The sequence below is a fragment of the Andrena cerasifolii genome, chromosome 2, assembly GCF_050908995.1.
Source record: "Andrena cerasifolii isolate SP2316 chromosome 2, iyAndCera1_principal, whole genome shotgun sequence".
Classification (NCBI taxonomy): Eukaryota; Metazoa; Arthropoda; class Insecta; order Hymenoptera; family Andrenidae; genus Andrena; species Andrena cerasifolii.
The window spans coordinates 19,574,891-19,596,539 of NC_135119.1; the positions used below are offsets into that span (position 1 = coordinate 19,574,891).

At 40.5% G+C, this 21,649-nt stretch overlaps 1 protein-coding gene across 1 annotated transcript in view; it reads left to right on the forward strand.

Moving 5' to 3' along the window:
* Positions 1–21,649, forward strand: part of LOC143378790 (alkaline phosphatase) — a 355,608-nt gene that overhangs the window by 83,014 nt on the left and 250,945 nt on the right. The gene's annotated exons all lie outside the window — the stretch shown is intronic.

Consider the following 21,649-nt stretch of genomic DNA (forward strand, 5'->3'; position numbering starts at 1 on the left):
GTAAGGAAATAATGATTTTTCTTGCATATTTTATAACAGAACTAATGAAACAGAGGAATTCCTGTTTCTTGCATTTTCAGCTGCATTTCATGCAGGTACTTGTTGACCTGAATAAAGAATTATCTTCGTTCGGAGATAAAAGCAACGAAGCATTACAATTTATTTAAACAAACCAAGATGTTAATTTTTATACACTCGTACCTATAGAATACCTACACAAATTAGCAGAAGAAGCGAATAAATAAAAAGAAAAGGGAGTAACGAAATAATAAGAAAAACATCAAGGGAACTGCACTGCGTTCCACATTAGAACATACTCGTTTCGCGCAGGGATACACTGTTGATTGGTAGTTGAACCGGCAGGGAAAGTGCTACGGCCAATCGCGAAAGCGCTACGACCAATCGCGTGTGTCAGATCCGCGGGAGCTGCGCAGACCGGTCGGAAATCGGTAGTGGCGTTGGTGCAGTCTTACATGGGACGCAGTGTAAATTTCAATTTAATACGGCGTATAGAGGCGCGAGATTCAGAGAGAATGAAGAAAAGTATAACGCTGCTATTAAATCAAACCCTTTTTAAAAGCAACCACTTCCCTCAAAGCAAGCAATTTTTCTCCGTGCTTACCAAACCCACCAGCGGAACAGATTGTTCCAACGGAAAACCGCGTCCTGTTCTCAGAAACCGCCAGCGGCTTTCCAAAGTAAGGGTACACTTCGCATTAATTACTCGGTTCGTTCTAATTATTCATGCTACACTCTCGCCGAGATGAACGAATTACTCATTGCCCGGCGTATTCAATAATTTCCTTTAATTCCTCGCCCACCACGGGCGAGGCTAATATTTCATTTCGCGAGCAAACCCTGTTCCCCCGCTCAACGGCGCGAGACACGCATAAACGATCGAGCCTTTTACAAAACGACGACCACGTCGGCGACGTAACGCATTCTTCCTCCTTTTTAATGGAAAACCGTCACTTCGGTTTCTTCAAATGCGCAGCCCCCACTTAATTATTCGAAAGCTCCGCGCACTCCACTTACGGGGGAGCAAACATAGCGTAGTCTTATTGACACTCTTTTTGTCTGCAGCCTCCTTTACTACCCTCGTTCTCGTTGCCGTGTTTCATCATCGCAGCACTAGGCTAGCGTTACTCCCTAACGACGTATTAGCATACCGTTTGCTCTTAAAATCTTTAATTGGGTACCGTTTCTGCCTTATCCCGCGTTCCGTTCCTCCCTGTACTTTCGCCGTCGTTCCCCTCTCCCCTGTTACTATCCTGGATTAATGAAAATAACGGAGCTGGTCACGTTTTAGGAGGTAAGACTTCTGTTGGGCCCAGGCGACGCCCGAGCACACGTATTATACGCACTACTATTGTGAGTTTATAAATTGTACTAAAAGTATATTTACAGTAACACAAATAGAAAATATAATACAGGAAAGATCTTAGAATTAAAAGGAACTAAAGCTATTATTACAACACTATACGACACGACGCGAGACAGCACACTTGCTTGTCGCAACCACTCTGCCTTTCCGCGCGTCCCCTCGGAAAGCGTTTTCTCCAAAAGGACGCTATCCCCTCCACCACGCACACTTTCTTTATTCGCTCTCATGACCAAATATGGTCATAGGAAAAGCCCTCGAAACCCTAGCGCGTCGCTGGGCCTCGTGCACGCCGTTGGGTTTTTCCCGGCGGGCCTGCAGCACCAGTGCTTCTCAACGTCCATTCATCCCTTAAAACTAAACGGACTATCATTCCGATACTACACTATACATTATACATTTTATATTACTCTAGAACGTTTCGAGACGTCTCTAAGCTAAGTCAGTTGCGAGGCAAGCGCGAACCTACGAAATCAGCAAAAATGCGAGCGCTTCGCCATGACCATATTATAAGGTAACGCGAAGCGACGGCACCAGGTCCAATAGCGAAACAAAACCGATTTGCCGCCGCAAATCGAGAGACTCGAGATCCGACCCTCGACCGGGCAACGCGGCTAAAAATCTACTTGTACACCTCAGTCTAGTTTTAGTTGATTCTGAATAAAGACTTAGTCTTTGAGTTTGAACACACGTGGTGTAGTTCACCCGGTGGATTCTCATCCTTTAATCACTCCCACGATTACGCCAGATCCCGTACCAGCCTTGCGAGCCATCACGCAGGGCACAACACTTCGTGTTGTGGCAAAAATGCCGCCTTTGTACTTGGAGGGTGTACAGTGACGAGCATTAATATTCGGACACTTTTTAAAATCGCATAACTTTTTTAGAATTGGTCCAAACGACTTGAGTTTTTTTGAGAAGCTAGATGGATTAGTTTGCTAAATGACGTATTTGGTCGTTTTGAAGAAAAATGTATTTGGTCGGAATAGCGAAAAGAATAGTAAAGGTCGATTTTTAAACTTTTTTTGTGAGCTTGTAATGAAAATTAAAATAAAACCGTTTGTAGATTGCAGTAAGTTGTATGCGTGCCTAAAATTTCATCAAAATCGGTTAACGTTGCTCCGAGCTACGAACGTTTAAAGATCGCAGAATAAGGTCGAGAATCGCGAAAATTCCCGAAATCAGCGATTTTGGCTAAAACGATGCGCTTGGAGTTTTGAAAATAACATAGTACCGCTCAACACTTCGCTTTATCGCATTGTCTTTCGAAAGGATTTTAGTAGACAGCAATTATCTAGGTTTAAATGGAGTCACTGCGCGGATGATTAACAGCCACAACCCTTTTAAAATCACAAATTGGTCACATGGGCTTCACTGCACCCGAGCGTCATTTTTGAGTTACCATTTTCGTTTTTTTTTAATCTTTGAAGTTTTCAGTGATAATTGTACATTCGTAATACTCATATTTTTTTCTAAAAGTGTAAACGAAGTTTGAAGTTGAAGAGGAGTGATTTTCCACGGTTGTGGGAAAAAAGGGATATTTTTTGCGATAAATCCCCTTTGGAAGTCGTAGAGGCGCGACATTTGAATTCGAAATTTGCTCTTGCGGCGCGATTAACCCCCGCGTGACCACGAAGGGTTAAGAGTGTACCCCAAACTCTCAGAAGTGTACCATCGGACTTCTTCGAATTTATGTGAAACATTCAGACTGAAACGTTAAGATTACCTCAGATATTTAATAAGAATGATAACAAGTTCGTTATTGCACACAAAGCGAATTACATGTGATGGTTTCTGCCCCCTCATACACTTTTACTCTCCCCCTTCGTACCCTCGCACCAACAAGTGCAGATTAAAATCACACCGCGTAGTCGCTTTTGGCGAGTGATTTGTCGCGGGACTAATGGTAATCCGCACGGAATTGGAGTCGTTGCGGTAAGAAGCGCGTTAACAATTTCGCCGGTCCTTTTAGGCGTATGGTGCGCGTTAACGCGACCGCTGCTTATAATTAACGACAACGAAATTCCGCTGGATCGGGCCTCCTTTCGCTAGGGTTCCGCTTGTGTTACGACCGTGGGTCGGCAAGGAGGGCGGTTATTGTGCAATTAGTGGCCGTAATATTCGTTGGCTCGCGACGAGAAATGATCCATCGGTCCAAGGAATGCAATTAAAATTTATCGGATATTTAAGCTGCCGTCCCTTCTAGTCGTCGTTACTCGGAGAAACTGATATCCGCGCGGTGCCCCTTTCCGCGGGGGATTTTAGCTGAGCTTAGTGAAATTCACCATGTTTGGCGAGATTTCCTGTCGAAAGATAAAATAGAGGAGTTTCGCTTCGATAGGTACGATCATACTTGATTTTCATTATTGCTTATTGATTTTATTTCTAGATGGACTGAGGGAATGTTTAGTACAATATGTTGTTTGTGAGGATCGTTGTACTGTTTGCTGATAGGTATTTATATAAATTTGAAATTTAATTTTCTGGTGTACCTATTCTATTTTTTTTTTATACTACAATTTTGGGTGTTTAATGTATCCATACCTAAGTGCAGGGCAAGGTGCCAAGGAGCCCTGTAAAAAGAAGAGAAAATTGGATTTTGTTGTTTAAATAAATTTTAAAAAGCAAAAGAAAACTGGATTTTATTCTTTAAATAAATTTTCAAGAAACATGAATACTGGATTTTATTCTTTAAATAAATTTTCAAGATAAAAGAATACTGGATTTTATTCATTAAATAAATTTTCATAACCACTTTATGAATTTTATTGAATTTGCTTTAAAAATATTTGTATCCGTTCGACTCGGATCCCTCCAAAATTAAATCCTAACTGCGCCACTGATGATTGGTAATAGATTAGAAGTGCAATAGTAGAAGAAACTGAAATGTGAGATATGGCGACTGATTTGTTTTTAAGTATCGCATTGCCAAAACAATTTTTCAGGTTGAAAAAAATTTCTTCAGAAAAGCCAATTCAAATAGAGCAGGAATGAACTTTCTGCGATTGATAGTTTTGGAGATAAAAATTCATTTATATAGCCTGTTTTTACGAAAAACAGGCAATAATTGCAAGCTTTGATGATCTGTATTGTTTAAACATATTCTAAACCAGGGGCGACTTAAACATATTTAAATTTTACAATGCTGGTGGTTTATCTTCTCTTGACGAACGTAGGAACTAATTTATGCATTACGTTTTATGAAATAATATAGTTAGAATCTTGACCGAAGGAAAGTTGAGAAAGAAATGAAAATTAGTAGTTTGTACCCCGTGAATTCAGATCCCAATTTTCGTTTGCTGTGATACAATGCCATCCCCTAAATTGTAATGCTTATCCAATACAATCTAATGAGATATCTTTATGCCATAGTTATGTATACGTAAACTACGAAAGCTTAGCATTAATATCTGACCGATGTAGCGATCCGTGCCCTAGCTTACATGTACTAATTACTTATCGCGGATAAATTAGCCAGCTGTCTGATTAATTCAGCGCGCAACTACTAGCAGAGATGTGCACCTGAGTGAACAAACATCCTTTGGGATTAAAATAATTATTCAGCGTCCTCATGGCTGAATATTAAGATCAATCCAAATGCAGCGAGGATCTAGAACACCGGTAGTAGGTGTGTCCTAAACAAGTATCCACGTGCCTCTTCCCTCGCACCATTTAAGGGGTTATACCTAGTCAGGCGGCCAAAAAGAGACGAATGTTTGTGAATTTTTTTTGAAAAAGCGGAAGCATATATTCTTACAGAACATTTTGCACATAAAAGAGCATCATTTAAAGAACATTTGGTAATTTTTTTGTAGAAAAATATTTACGTTTATAAGAAAATAGCAACCCACATCCAAAAGGCCTTTTTAAAAATTTGCTTTTGCGGTGAGCACTGCCATTCGGAACCAGATTATCTAAAATAAAAAAACAAAAAATATTTCGTTAGTATATTAATGTATCCTCAGGTTGACGAAATATTAATTTAAAACAAAATGGCGGCCATTTAAAATTGAAATCCTGATTTTTTCGTGCAAAATTCACGCGAAAAAAATCAGGATCTCAACTTTAAATAGCCGCCATTTTGTTTTAAATTAATATTTCGGAAAATTCTCCCCGCCAAGCGGAATATACATTAATATACTAACGAAATCTTTTCTGTTTTTTGATTTTAGATAATCTGGTTCCGAATGGCAGTGCTCACCGCAAAACCAAATTTTCAAAAACGCTTCTTGGATGTCGCTTGTTATTTTATTATAAACATAAATATTTTTCTACGAAAAAATTACCATATGTTCTTTAAATATTGCTCTTTTAAACGAAAAAAGTTTTGTAAAAATACACGCTTCCGCTTCTTCAAAAAAAATTCACAAATATTCCCCTCTTTTTGGCCGCCTGACTAGGTATAACCCCTTAAAGGGACCACAAGCTTTACGCACGCTTAACTTCGAAAATCTCGGGCACCATAAATTCCCCACGAAATTCGGGATCTAAGCTCGCCCGGCAGGCGCTCGAGTCGCGTACAAAATGCACACGGGCCCATTAACAATTACACGAATCGTGTTCCACGCGGCCAAAGTTTCGCGATCGATCGGCCCTTCTCCACCCTCTGTTGTCCCCAATTAACACGTCCTATCGTCGTGATTTGCATTTACAAGCGTCACACACTTTCAACGGCACACGTTCGGATATCCTCCAGCGGCTTGATCCCCGTCTCGCGACCAATTCTAAAAATGCGCTGCCGCAATAATTCCGGGGAAGTTTCGTGCTCGACGGCGAAGAGCTTGTTACCACTGAATACGGGTTATCCTCGTGGGATGCGGAACGCTCGCACGCGGACATCCACGCTGCGAAGCCCCGCGGTATTTTTGTTTCAGGATGAATTTACAGTGCGCTCATAGAATCCGGCGGATGAAGATGTGCGTGGCTAATTGTGAGTCGCTATCTTTTCTGGAAAGCGTGCTCGTAAGTTGAAGCGTCGAGTAATGAGCCCTGCTATTTTCTGTGGCTTTCTTTGAGCCTTTCATACTTTCAGTAATACGCTGGCCGGCAGCTTCTACTAATTATATAGTAATTATCTACTAATTATGTGCCTCAGAATCTACGAAGGGGGCAAATGAAGCGGGGCACCCACTTGCCCTTTAGTGAAATCAATATTCCACGATTTATTTATGTATTACGAAGTAAACAGCCACTTTACCGTAACGCTGTTCGCGGCGGTGGAGATAGAAATTGTTTGGAGGCCAATTTGGCCTGCCTGGAAGCCATTCAAATTTGTGGCATAGCGGGGATTTGAATACGTTAATTTCTGTGAATCGATCATTGGTTGTTTTGTGGTTGGGTATTATGTATTGCATATAAGTATCGTGGACATTGCGGTGCGTTGCTGTCGAGCGGAGGAACGTTAATAAATAATAATATATATGGCAGTATTCTCAATGGCCGCTTTCTGATCCCGTTTCTGTCGGTTTGCAGCATTAACTCCGAGTGTTGACAGCAATTTACCCTATTCTAACAGACTTTCGTACTTCTATTATGCACGTCATAATTGCAGTTAAGAAATGGATATACATTATTATTCAATAAATAACAACTGTGATCCTTAAGGACCACTAAATGGAGGGCCGAGATTCATAGTGGCGTAAGTCACTCGCATGGTGTGTCTCGTAAAATAATGTTTTGCGTTTACTGTTATAAAAAACTCTACATATACATTGCAGTTGTAGGAGCACACTAAAAGCTCAAAATAGTACCATACTAAATATGTACAGGTATACTCGAAAATATAAAAATAGTTAATTTCAAAATTTGCTTTCTCACTTGTCAGTGTAACGCATGAACAGCATCACATCAGCATCAGCACTGCTTACTGTACACTTACACCACTATGATTCTCAGCCATACAAATCTACGAACTCGCAACACAAATCTTCTAATAAATGAAGGATTGTTAACTTTACATATTAGTAAGAGTGAACCCGAATGGCGAAAAAACAAAAGAGGCCCGTAGAGGCGGCAGCGGGCGATCGGCGATTTTGAGCCAGTTAAGGAGGTTCGATACCTCACTTGCGGGGCAAAGTTAGGGTTGAAAAATCATTTTTGTGGATTTTTGAAAATCTGCTGAGTCAGTCATATTTCGCATTCAAAGACACAAAATTCGTCCATTCACACTATTCCCCTATTTCTAATAGTTCTCGAGATATTCCACAAAAATGATTTTTCACCCCTAACTTTGAACGCAGTTTTCACCCCCCAAATATGAAAACAGGAAAAAATAAAAAAACACGTATTTCTTATTTTTCGGTCCTCTATAACATATCCAAAAACCAAAATGATCGGAGGCGGGCACCTAAAATACTCTCCTTGTTAGTTTATTCGTTTCCTTGTATTAATAAATTTCTTTCGTCGTTTACGATCCTGCGCGTTAGCCATTTAAAAAAAAGAAGAGAATCCTACATAAATAAATCTATTCCACTAAATTTAATTTAACAATGCTCGAACATCTGGACGATGGGGATTTAAGAAAGTCGTATCCAAACATAAACACACCCTCGCACGTAAACCATCTTCCACAAACGCTTGCAGGCGTTTCCTTCCAAGACCAGAGCACCGGCAACAACTTGAGACCAACAGTCTCAAGCGATGCCCTTCGCGCTGCCACTACCCAAAGTTCGCCGACAACCACAGTGGCCAAGTCGGCCCCTCCTGCACAGAACCCGGCGCGCGAAGCTAAGAAAGCGCGCCAGCTGCTTAACTGTGACCATCGATTCGAGAATCGCTCGGCATTACATAAATAAGACCTGTCAGTGGTGTTCGTCGCCAGGGCTTGTGCGGGCGGCAGTCATAAAATTGAATGGGCCAACTGCTTTATATTCATGAATTCGTCACCTTGCCGGGATATCTGCTGTGGCCGAAGTTCGGGCGGTCCCGCGTCGGACATTAAAATGATAACGAGCCGGATAATACGGGAATAGGAAAATTTACGGTTAACCATTTCGTTTTGCCGCACCGCTGCTACCGTTTCATCCCTCTGTCCTCTCCGATCCCCCTCCTTTCACACCCCGCTACACCCTCTTGTCCGCCCCTCCTACTCTCTCTCTCACTCTTTCGAACAGCCCCGCGCCCTGTAACGAACGAGGTTAAAACGTTTAACCGCATCACGCGCGGCCATGGCCGCCCTTTAACGCTGATGTCGTCACGTAAATCACGCCGCGCCGCCAGCCGTGCTTGGATGTCCGTCGATATGATACTCCCGCCGTTAATGCCGCGGCGAGCTTTCCATCGTCGATGCAGCTGGATTACAGAGAGGATCCTCCAATCGACGGTTGTTTACCGTTCAGTGCAGGCTAGGCGCGGCCACCGTCGCTTAGAAATGGCCTGGAACTGCCACGGCTAGTCGAAGGTGCAGTTAACTTTATTTATTCGCCCGTTACGCAGTCTACCTTGCCTTCCTGCGATACGTGCAACGGTCCCGTGTTTCCTTTTATTCGCCGTTTCGGGGGCCGAGCGTCCCCGGCGCAACCGTCACGCTTATTTACTCGATTCACTCGATTCAACTCGATCCTGGTCTATGCTGCGAGATTTCTATTTCCGTGGGACCACCGCGGAGGGCAGACACTGTCGCGGGACCCAGCCTAAATATCAAACTAAGCGTGTCGGTTGTTATTAGTTTCGCTGCTTGACGATGAGAATTTTAAATCAGGACAACATCTAGCCTGAGGTGGCTGTGAATCGAGTAAAATGATAGTAGAAAACTATCCGCCGTCCAAGGGGTTAAACTTGCATGTCTGATGGATCAGATACAGGGTCAGCCTTTTATCTTGCAACCCGTGCTCGCGCGAACAGGTAAAATGGCAACAGCGCCTCACGGACGCATTTCACTGCAACCATGCACCGTCCCGGCGTTCGGAGAGCTGCCAGCGACCGCTGGACAGTAGTGATGCACCAGCTTCGAGAATTTTGGAATGGTCCCTTTCAACTTAACATCGCAAAGAGCTATTCAGAATTTCCCGGCCAGGGTTAAAAAATTTCGAGCCTTTTTGCGCCGAAAAATGAGAAACAATTATTTCCTCTTAATGATGGATAATTTAACATATTTTACATTTACTTAATTTTTTTCTATCAATTTTTTAACCATAATTGTTGTAAAAAGCTTTTGCTAACTGTTTATTTGATACTGTGTTTAATGCTGTTTTTAAAATTCGTGGTGTTGATAAACAAATAGGCTAGTCGTTTCTGTATCATTACTTTCAGAAAATGAGAAATTAAATTTTTATTAAATTATGTGTTAGTTCTGCAGACCTCAGAATCTATTGTTCTGGTTTTCTTTTTTTATGATTTTATCCTTAATACAGTGCATACCTGGATCAGACGTAAGGGGTAGCTAATGGGACGTGTCTTTGATTGTAGCGGTGTTTGAATTTTTTTCTAGAATTTTTGGGTATACCGGCTTTCGTTAATATCATTATTTGGAACGATGCAGCGTAATAATGCGTGTAAATGCCACAGGTGGCGAAAAATCTCTCCGTACAAGGGTATAGCGCCGCGGTCAACTCTGTCGTAGCTAAGATTTTTGTAAATTGTGACGGGTACGAGATCAGTCGACACTATTTTCAAACCTCATTACAGTAATCTGGGGTGCGAGTGGGAAACCGATCATAAAAGCGGAGCGCGCGGCTCGATTACCTGGGCCGGGAAATTCCCAATAGTTCTTTGCGACGTTAATTTGAACGTGACCATCCTAAAATTTTCGGAGCTCGGGCGTCACTGCTATCTAGCGGTCGCTTGCAGCACTACGGACGCCGGGCCGGTGCATGGTTGCAGTAGAATGCGTCCGTGAGGCGCTGTTGCCATTTTACAAGTTCGCGCGAGCGCGGGTTGCAAGATAAGACGCTGACCCTGTACATTGGGCTGTACTACTGGCGACGCTGTTTCCGCTTGCGATGTGGTGTGGTGGAACGCGAGGTATGTCCTGTTCGTTGGTTACCAAAGTGTATTTATTGGGGTTTCTGGATCTTTTCCCAAAAAGTTGCGGTTTTATTGGGAAATATTTAGTAGAGGCATCTTTCAAACAGAGTTGGGAATTAACTAAATAAACAGTTATTTCAGTAACGGATCGTATAAAAGTTACTTCAACGTTAGATTATTCGACGAATAAAGTTAAATGTTTTATTCGTCGAGCGAGGACTAGATGACACTTCTCTAAGCTGGTGTCTCATTTTTACTGAAGTCGCTTTGCAACGTAAATATCGAGCACTCATAAAAAGGAGGAAGCGAACTGTGTTTTGAATTATTAAACCCAGAATTGTATACATATTGCGGATGAACGTTTAAATATTCTTGAACTTTCAAGATCATGTTTTACCTTTTCGCGACTATCTTGTAAGCGATCCCTTGTATAATATCGTTCGTATGAGCAGCCGGCAGAATTTTGAATTCAGGATTGTTATTTCAGAGGGAAATAGCCCGATTCTTAGTTTCTGAATAGTTTATTCTACAAGGGAGTTGTGTTTAAAAAAAGATGCATGTACTGCGATCTCCATGTCACGAGCATAATTGGGATGTCGGACGAAACGTGGGCCGCTTCGGAAGATATGTAACTTCGCGAATTGAGGATGTCGCTGATACTGAGGCCAGTTGATTCATGGCGTCCTCGCGTGATATACGATTACGATTTTGTCAAGTTATTTATTTGCGCATGTAACAATACGTACGTTTCTAATAAATCTGCGACGCAATTCTACTGTGCCATGTATCAACCACATCGATCCTCTGTAGCACAGGCGTGTCAACGATGTACTCTTGTTTGCAAGTGTCAGAATTATTATTGTACACCCTTCTACATAAAAAAAAGTGTGCTTTATATCGTGCGTGAAATTTATACTAGGTAGAAAGCAACCTAATGTATCAAATGATTAGTGCATAGCAGTGACGATTAATCGCAGTTTGTTACAATTTGATACATACTCTGAGTTTATGATTAGAAATAGCGGTAGATATGTTAAGGGTAAGTTACAGTGATATGTGTATTGCGAACCAGCGTGTAATTGAACGCTATCGGTGACGAAACTTTGAATGGGCGTTACAGCCAGTGTGACAGGAAATCAGTGATACAGGAAAATGGAAAAGGTGAAACGATGTTTGACGTCTGGAAGCACGTTTCATGGATTTTGTTACATATGTACCTCCAAGAGGAATTCCACGTTCATTGTTATTTGGAGATCGCGTTACGAAAGGGACGTTATGGTTTTAAAGTAGGTGAGAGGCTTTATTACATCGACCCGAGCGGTAACCCTTGGCCTGAGTGTTCATTATAAATTTTCCGATAGTTCTTCAGGCGCCGATAGAGTGGGGTGGGCTGCAGGCATCGGAATATTTATAATGCAACGACTGCCATTCAGTCGAAACGACTCTTGTGGAGTGTAAACGTGTCGGGCTTGATAGGAAGGACTTTTCAATGCTTTCGATCGATTGTTAATACAGCAGATCCAAGAAATCTCTATGCGAATTCAAATTCGCTCGTGCAAATAATTGAGCGTACTGTAATAATGCGATTGTAACACGCTTCGAAATTCTTCATTTATTAGAAGGATGGACGAAGTTCGAGTCATCGATTTGAGCGAAATTTTGCGCTTACAGGATGATTCAGAACGAATGTAAAAAACTGATGGATTTTTTGGGGTGGTTATCCTGAGTAAAATGTGTCATACCAACACACATTCTAAATATTAATATTTCAAATGTTAATATTCTAGATGTTAATATTTTAAATATTAAATATTCCAAATATTAAATATTCCAAATATTAAATATTCAAAATATTTAATATTCCTAGTATTAAATATTCCAAGTATTAAATATTCCAAATATTAAATATTCCAAGTATTAAATATTCCAAGTATTAAATATTCCAAGTATTAAATATTCCAAGTATTAAATATTCCAAGTATTAAATATTCCAAATATTAAACATTCCAATTATTAAATATTCCAAGTATTAAATATTCTAAGTATTAAATATTCCAAGTATTAAATATTCCAAGTATTAAATATTCCAAATATTAAATATTCCATATATTAAATATTCCAAATATTAAATATTCCAAATATTAAATATTCGAAATATTAAATATTCCAAATATTAAATATTCCAAATATTAAATATTCCTAATATTAAATATTCTAAATATTAATATTCAAAAATGAAAGAAAGAAAGACCCAAATAACGTAGTATGGTTAACAAGAGCAATAAAGATATTTGCATAAATGTAACAATGAACCCTTTTGTGTGTTTTAAAGTTATGGTTACTCTTGTCCCAATAAATCTTGAGTAAGCGTAAGGGGGATCCCACTGAAATATTCACCATCAACATTAATAATCTCATAAACGGCTTCCCTGTACCGATTTACCTCGATGGTAGTTCAACCGGAGCATTTCACTTCAATTTCGTAATTAGATTCTGGAGAAGCAGATTTAAATTCCATAATTAATTTCAGGGGAATCTTGTTTCAGTTTATGCTTCCTTAATGTTAATTGACTAATAAAAACTTTAATCAATTCGTCTTCTTCAAAACATAGGTAATGAAAGGTGCCTCTGGATGCCTGTTAGGTGCTAGGATGCTGTTTAAAAGATTAATTCAAACTTTTAAAGACTACTCTAAGGGCTTAACACAATCTCTTGGATCCAATTTACGGATTACATTTCCAAGCTGCGTGATATTGATAACGCTCGACGCAAAGCAGCGGTAAAGAGGAACTTAGCACTGTCGACATGAACTCCTGTCAACGCGATAAAACAAAAGCTTCAACTTTATTAACTGTAATTTGCCTATTGCGCCAGAATATGAACAACTTTCCCCTCGGCTACGGAACGAGTAGGGAGCCACGAGGGATTAGGGTCAACCACTGAGCATCCATCGAGCCTCGTGGTTTCTGTCGAAACAACTCCCATAAATCTCCGAGTGACTTTGTGGAATATAAGAATCTCTTTACAGTAAATGAATAGTTGAGGGAAAACATGTAAACGAAATCGTTGTTATATTAAATAAACAAACATAATTGAAAGGTCCTCGTAGAAAACACTGTAAGTGCCAAAAATCAAATTCTACACTATACTATTACGATTGCCACGTAGAATATTTTCCGATATTTTTTTTTTTAATTTTGGCACTTACAGTGTTTTATAAAAGATTTCTTCAATTGCCTTCATTAACACAGACAAAAATAATAGCAATATATAACAGTTGCTAAAGCCCATCTCACAAAAAGCCACAATTTCTACGTGCACCCGACTGATGGCCACGAAACGGAGAATTTCATTTACTTTTTACATTGGCAGAAACCCGAACAAGAAGAAACGAATGACCCATCGTCAGATGGGTCGTTAGAAACATTTTCTGCAAGAGACATCTCCGAGTATTTCAACGCACAAATTCATTGATTAACCATTGCCCTGACCGCTGCCTTTTTTTTTATCAGGCTTTTTGTTAGCGAGCGAACGATCCCCCAACCCCTCCACTTGTTTACGGTAACTTTGCAGAGTACCTATACATTATGGCTAAATACCGATCGACTTGTTGATAGGGGCGGTTGCGTTGAAAACCGCGCGTAAAGATAACGCATCGCGCGCCACAGCCGCCGGAGAGAAAAATCACGAGCGTTCATTTGGTAGACGGTAACGAAGATAAAAACGTCGGAACGACACCGCGCGTCATTATAATCCATCGTGGGCTTCGCAAAATCCGCGTGAGACCGGGCATCATTCCCCGCATATGTTATCAACACCCCGCTAAACATCGTTATCTCCGTCGACGGATAAATCCGCGGCTAAAACTGCTATCGGGAATCGGATGGCTCTTCTGTTAGATCGCACGCGAATTTTCCACCAGATTCGTCGCCATTCGACGATGAACGTTTAGCTGTTCGACTCATCGGGGCCGCTACACAAGAGACACTTGCGGCTGGTGACTGGTGTTTCCGACACATTGGCCGTGCTGTAACTTATGGTACACACCGACAGGCGGTGATTTTGCATGAAGCTATAAGTCAAAAATATATAATCTCAATGTTTGACTTCGATTTCAAAGAAATGAGATTGAATGGGGGTAGGTAGAGGTGCACCATGTTGACGCAGTGGTTTTAGTTTAAATACTTCTATTTATTACGATGTAACACACACATTAAATTCTAATTAATAATACAGGAAAGATAGCTGAAAACGGAAGTGACGTAAGAAAAAGTACAGTCGGGTTACAACTTAAGGGGTTAGCCACCCTGAGGCGCTCGAAACAGCGCTAAACTAGACGAATTTGTTTTACTGATACTATGAGGTTGAAAATCATTTCTTTTCTTCTTATGTGTAGAACATGTATTAGTGCATATTATATTGTATAAATACTGTACAAAAATATTAAAAAATGTACAAAAATATTAAAAAATGCCGTTACACGCGTGAATTATATAACAAATTATAACGCCCAAGCTCATCTGAAATGAAAAACATGATGATTTTCGTGTTCCTTAATAAAATACCTACAATGTAGCATACGGATTTGAGAGAAAACAATTATTGCACAAATGAGAGCAAGGTGAAGAAAATTATTCGTTTTTCACCTGACAAAACGAACTTAAAACATTTATTATATACGTATGGGTTATCGCATGAAAAAAAATGATATGCTACATTGTAGAGAATACCATTAAGAATATGCGTACCAAGTTTGAAATTAATCGGACAAATAGTTCTGGAGATATTTGATATATCACCTTTGAAAATGTAGTTTCGAGAAAAACGCAAAAGAAGAAAAGTAGAATGGTCGCTACCCGCTGCGGAATATCGACATCCGCGCCTCGTTTAAAGTCTATAACTCGGCTATTTTGGGGAATTTTTGCGTCTACCATGACTTAAATTATTCTTAAAACATCACGTAATAAGAAAATGCAAAGAAAAAAAAATCGTTTCTTCAAAACTTTCAGGGTGGCTAACCCCTTAAGGGTACTAGGCAGTTGTTTTTGTCGAAAACAAAGCACTTCTATTTCAATTAATTACGAAGAAATAAATCGAAACTTCGACAAAAAGTACCCTTAACACACCACGTCAAGAATCGGCACCTAATAAATATAATATGTTGAAAATGAATCATTGTATAAAAATGAATCGCTTCTTTTTCGAATGACGGTCTGCTTGCGGGAAAGTTGATTTTGCAAATCCGTTGAAACTGCGTGGGCTTGAGTAAGATAGGTTTCATGTTTAAACTGGTTTCCTTTTTTATTTTCAAAAGAAATAAAGCTTCTTTCGCAGAAAAGTTATTCCACAATTACTGTGGCTTATACTGGTACGAGGATTAATTTCCAACACTTTGTGTTATGATATTTTCTGCCGCATTTTGCCAATTTCGAAAAATCCTGAATATTATGAAGTTCGAAGTTTCGTGATACACAACGATATAACACTTGCGTCATTTGGAATTACCGCGTTATTTTTATATAAAAAAAACCTGCATTCACTTTTTGAAATACATAATACTATAGTCTGAAAGTTATAAAAAGATTACACGTATAATTTCCATACAAAAAATTCCGCAAAAAGTATCTTCGTGTCTGCCGATTACACCAGGTTTCCCCCTTAATGTAATGGATTCATTCGACAATAAAGATCATTAGACGCATTAGAGTATATATTAATAAAAATGATATATTAATAAAAAAAGCCTATGAATCCACAGTCTAATTAAGGCAAAACCGTTTTCGCTACGAAAAAGTCGGCGTTTTGCTTTCTTTTTCTCAGACTTCAAAAGTTTGTGGTCCCCGCCCGAGATGCGCTGTATGAAAAGCAAAAAGCAGAAAGATATTCTCTGCGATACTTTAAGTTGCTATATAAAGAAGGGTACATCCGGACGATAATTTCTTCGTACTTGAAATGATCTGTACGAGAAGTGGAAATCTTATTTCATTCATTCGTTCATGTTTTATGCATAAGCCACTTTCCCGACTTTTTCTCCCCCTTCGTTTCAATTTGCGTTAACAAATCCAACGATCTTTCCTCGGACTAAATTCAATTTCGCTAGCCGGCAGTAAGACGCAGCAGTGCCGTTCTTTAATCAGTTCTTTTTATTCATACGAACAAATTTCTTCCGTTGCTTCGTTAAACTAAGTAATACCCTAGGCGCATTTCTCGCGAGCAATCTCTGCCCCGCGATCGGACTCGGCGTTCCCGCGTAAATTCCACCGGTTTGCGCCTCCGCGCGAACTTCTTGACGACGAAGATAGCCGCCCGCGAGACGAGCGGTCTGAATTAAGATGACGTTAATTCCTGGGCGCGCTGCGCCAACCGATCGTACGGGATCGATTATTTAACCGTACAGTTCTTGGTAATTAATCCGCAAGTTTAACGTTCAAGTCTCGTAATAGCCGCTCAGGAAGCCCGATTTTAATTACCAATGTTGCGATATATTAAATTACTTCCGAATTAATTAGACCACTCTGGCCCTCGTCCTCGATTCACGATCATTTCGTATGCGCGCAGTAAACGTGTAATTAAAATTCATTAGGGAACGATGCTGCGAAACGTTTTTAAGAAATTCAAGGCACTCGATCGCGATACTCCGGTTACGGAAATCAGTTTTATTTTCACTGGCAGAAGTATGTTTCTTATTAAACGATTTTTCCATTCCATTAATTTCATTTGCAATTTATTTATTTCGCGCGAAGTCTATTATCAGCCTTATTAACCAGTTAACCGCGGGTGGCTATATTTCGTCGCGTAATTAATAAATGGAAAACGCGTTGGCCATTGAGAAACCACAGAGACGCGTGCAACGCCCTGCGCAGTTAATTATAACGTACGAAATCGTCTCACGGATATGTTGATTGTGTTAAGCAAACAAATACTTATTAACTTAAATAATTAACTTGGTAATTAATTATATAGATCCTTTGTTCATAGAAGTGCTATTAAAATCATCGTGATGTAGCGCAGAATGTTTACACTTGAGGTTCTTCGGTATCACTGCGTTCATATGGCATTATAAAACTTCTGTTTTTTAATTAAATAAAGCTTTCAATTCTCCATCGGAATATGTATATTCAACACATACCACAGTTCCAAGTTGATGCTAAAAAATAACAAAAATAAAACAAATCGAAAAAATGGTAACTTTTTTTCCGCCTCTGTAGCTTCCTGCTAGAAAGGACACGTCCACGTCACAGTCACACCTGCGAAGCACAAAGTACAATAAAGCACAAAGTGGGCGAATGCCTCAAATATGAACCGAAACTTAAGGGGAGGTTCCGGTCTAGAGCCCATCAAAATAGGTGATCTTTAGGAATTAATTAAAGGAAAACTACTGTATATAATTCAATGGAACTTTTTGCATTGTATTAAGCATGTCTTAAATTATAGAAATATATTTTTTGTTTTATAACTAATCTTTGCAGAAATCTTAAGATATTCGTGGTTAGCGAGATAGCCACACCCCAGAAAATTAAAAAGAAAGGAGAAACTTCCCTTAAGAAGAAAGGGAATCAGTACCAGAAACATTTTCAAGCAAGAGCCCCGCTCTAAAAAATGTATGACATTTTGCCAAGCTACGAAATTAGCGACAAAATTTTCAAAGCAGGATGACGAGACAAATGGAATCAAAAAGTATCTACAAACGACAATAATACAGAACGAACGTTAAGACAGAAGATGACTCAAGCTGTTCTAATTATTAAATTAACAGCAATAACAATAACTTCATACGTAGTATGTTTCAAAAACGATATCACAAAACCTACAAGAGTATTTGACTATTCCTCTTGCGACTAGATCCCCCATTTTTCCTACTTCCCTAAAACGGACAAATATTCAACGCCCGCGCTACATTTTCGTTACTACACACCAGCTTCGTGAAACGCGCGCAAATTTTTGCACACCGTTCCGCGTCATCCCGCGCAATCGGCCATAAATGTTTACCTGCGCCACTTCGTTGGATTAGCAGCCCCGCGAAACAAGCAACACCCCCGCCCCCAATTGGCTGCACAATTAATAAACACTGAATGGAACTTTACGCAGAGGAGGAAATGGCCCCGCGATCCCCGCAGTTAATCGCGAAACGGAGAATTACTTTTCGCACACTTTTGCACGGGCACTCGGTTAAACGGCTATCTTAAGTCACGGCTAACTGGCTCAACAGGCTGTAATTAGGTTCTACATCATCGGCTATGTGCGTCCGTTATTAAACGGACTGTGTTACGTGGCTCAGTTGGAAGGCCGTTCTCTTTTATTTCGCAGGAGATACGGCAAAAACCCCCGGTTAATAAGCTCCCCCTTTTTATCGGTGTAGGTGGAAACCGTTTAAGCAACGGGGAGAATTCTACATGTACCTTACGGATAGTTGTGGCATTAAACGCGGACCTTTAGCTCGGCTGTTTTCTAATTAAATACCGTGGACCACACGCAAAGTTCTTTTACACGGATTCCCCATTTTTATTACAGTTACGTGGAGGGAGGTTGGAAGAATTTACTTTCAATCGTGGAGTATCGAATAGGTTGTCGTGGAGTGGAAAAGCGTTGTTAGGAAGCTATCAAATCGAAGGATATAGTGAAAATGTTAAATGCGGAGACGCTAAGAATTTACTTTCAATCGTGGAATATCGAATAGGTTATCGTGGAGTGGAAAAGCGTTGTTATGAAGCTGTCGCATCAAAGGATATAGTGAAAATATTAAACGTGGAGACGTTTCTGGAATATTATAGATACGATTCGCTTTCAAGCCTGACGCTGGGGCCACGCAGTCAGTAGTGCGAGTCGAGCATTTAGTCGCAGAAATCAGATTTCTTGTTTGAGTTGTTAAGGGGTCATTCTTCTGTGACCGGTCGGAAATTAAGCTATTTTTCAAGATGTTTTTTCTCAGTAAATACAACAGATAATGAATTAAATATTTTTGGTATTTATTAAGCAACTCTTATATTATAAAAAGATTTTTTTTAAATATGTTTTTAATGTTTTTTCCAGCTTCAATATGACACCTAAAAAAATATGTATATCCGTGGCGCAGGTGATTTGCTCGCTCAGGCTTATCTGAACCAAAAGATTCAAAAGGATTCTTAATCTGCACGAGCGTCGCTATCGCCCGAAGCAAAAATGGCCCCAACTAGTGGCTGAAACTTTAAATAACATACAACCACCCCGAAAGCCTAGTGATACTTCCCTGAATTAGGACCAGCATCCTGGCATTCAGAAAGAGCTGAGAAATTCTTCGTGGTTAATTACAGCACGTGGCGCAAAATAAAAACAGACGAGCGTCGGACAAGCAGCACTTAATGCCGCCACGCGGCCACTAAGAACGGCCAGCACAAATACTTTCTTAACGATCCTAGTGGTTGGGACACAGCGGAGACAGTTTCACTTACGAATTCAGCGACCGTGTAATCCGTGCTCTGGGACAAGGAGACTGATGAGAATGGCTCCCCAGAGATACGAATGAAGTACGACGGTGGTGGGCGAGAGGGAGATCGGGCACGCCAGGAGGACAAGGAGGCGATGCACAGCGCTCCGGACAAGTAGAACGCACACCGTTTCTCTCTCCCTCCAATGACTAATCGATCTTTGACCGCGATCCCTCTTGTTCCTAAGCAGCAGCCAATAATGCTCGGAGACCGTTTTCGTATTCAAATCAACTGCTGGGAAGCTAAGGCAACACTGATAAACATTATTCGAGCCCATCTATTTCGTGCTCCAGTTCATTCCGCTTCACAACCGGGACAGCTTTCGCCGATGTATGAGTTATCGACTATTTATCGAGCGTTCCATTTAGGTGTATACGAACGGATACGCCAAGTCGGGCCGAGGGGGAGGGTGCCCCATGGTGCGCGAATTTCCGATTCCGGGCGCATCCAGCTTTTGTTTGAGCGTTCACGTTTTGCCGGCGGTCGTTAGGACTTATAAATGCACGGACGTGCATGACATTACTATGCGGGCGAATTTTTGCCCCGAAAGGAGGGTTTCCGTCCCGCTGACCTCGGAAATAATCATTCTGGAGGCTACAGTGTTAGCTGTTGCTGGTGATAAGGGCTTCTTGGTGAGACACTAGCAAGTGGCATGGAATATGTTAATATTCTGACAGTATGCAACTGGAATATTACGTATTCTACAAGCAATATTGTAGGGATGTTAGGTGATCAGGGCAGGAGTAAACTGCACACTCGTGGAAAAGTAAAAAAGGCTTATTTATTGTAAAGAATAGGTTCGGGCGATGATGCCTCTCGTTCGACGGACTCTGCAGGACTGACTTCATCCATTCTTATCTTGCGCTCCCCGAGATTCACACTTACAACACACACACTCTTGACACGCACTCGGGTCACCCAAACTCTCCGCATGCATTCGACGAAACCATTCAAACCTCACACCCCTGACGCATTCGATATCCTACTATAAACATCCGCTCTCGATCCCAATCGCTCTGGCCCAAACATACTTTGTCAATCGAACAGTCTTCGCACTCCCACAATATGTCCATTGGGCATCTTGAATCGGGAAAATAGTAGAAGATTCTAATGTCTGATGGAAACTCAACGGCGATTATTATTTCGAACAGTTTGTAGATTAACAGTTTAGCCATTGATAAATGTGTTAGGATTATAAGACGATAGCAGAGGAGTTCTTGGTGGTAGCAGTATTTATTAATAATTATATATAATATATATCGCATGTGCACTATGCTACAGCTTGTGGTGTGCACGCGAGAGAACCAGTGGGGGAAACCCACGCGGACTGTCATATTGGTACTCCTGACAAAATATAATAATGGCTAAAGGAAGTTTGAGAATGTGAACAGTAACCGAAATGCTATAGTTCATTAGAAAACTGAGAACTGTAGCTCACAATCCACGTGACATAGATAAATGGACCACCCCGTTCTCCCTCCCCTCGGAATAAATTACGATCTATGATTAAAGCTATTTATAAGCATATATGAAGGGTAGGGGGAAACAAGGAATGTGACAAAACAGCTTTATTATATGGTGCAAGTTACACTAATCAGAAATACATAGTGCAAGTAGAAACACTGGGGACATTCCCTGTTTTGAACCAGTACACCAAATTTTTAACGTTGTCTTATGTGGACGTTTCTACTTTCCAAGCCTCTGTGATTCGACAGTTCTGTGGCCCCAGTTGCCACGAACTAATATAACGTATATTCACGCTATACGTTGCAGAATCACTAAAAATTGACATCCCCTGTTTCTCACCTTTATATAAGTGTACCAGTTTTATTTATTTCGC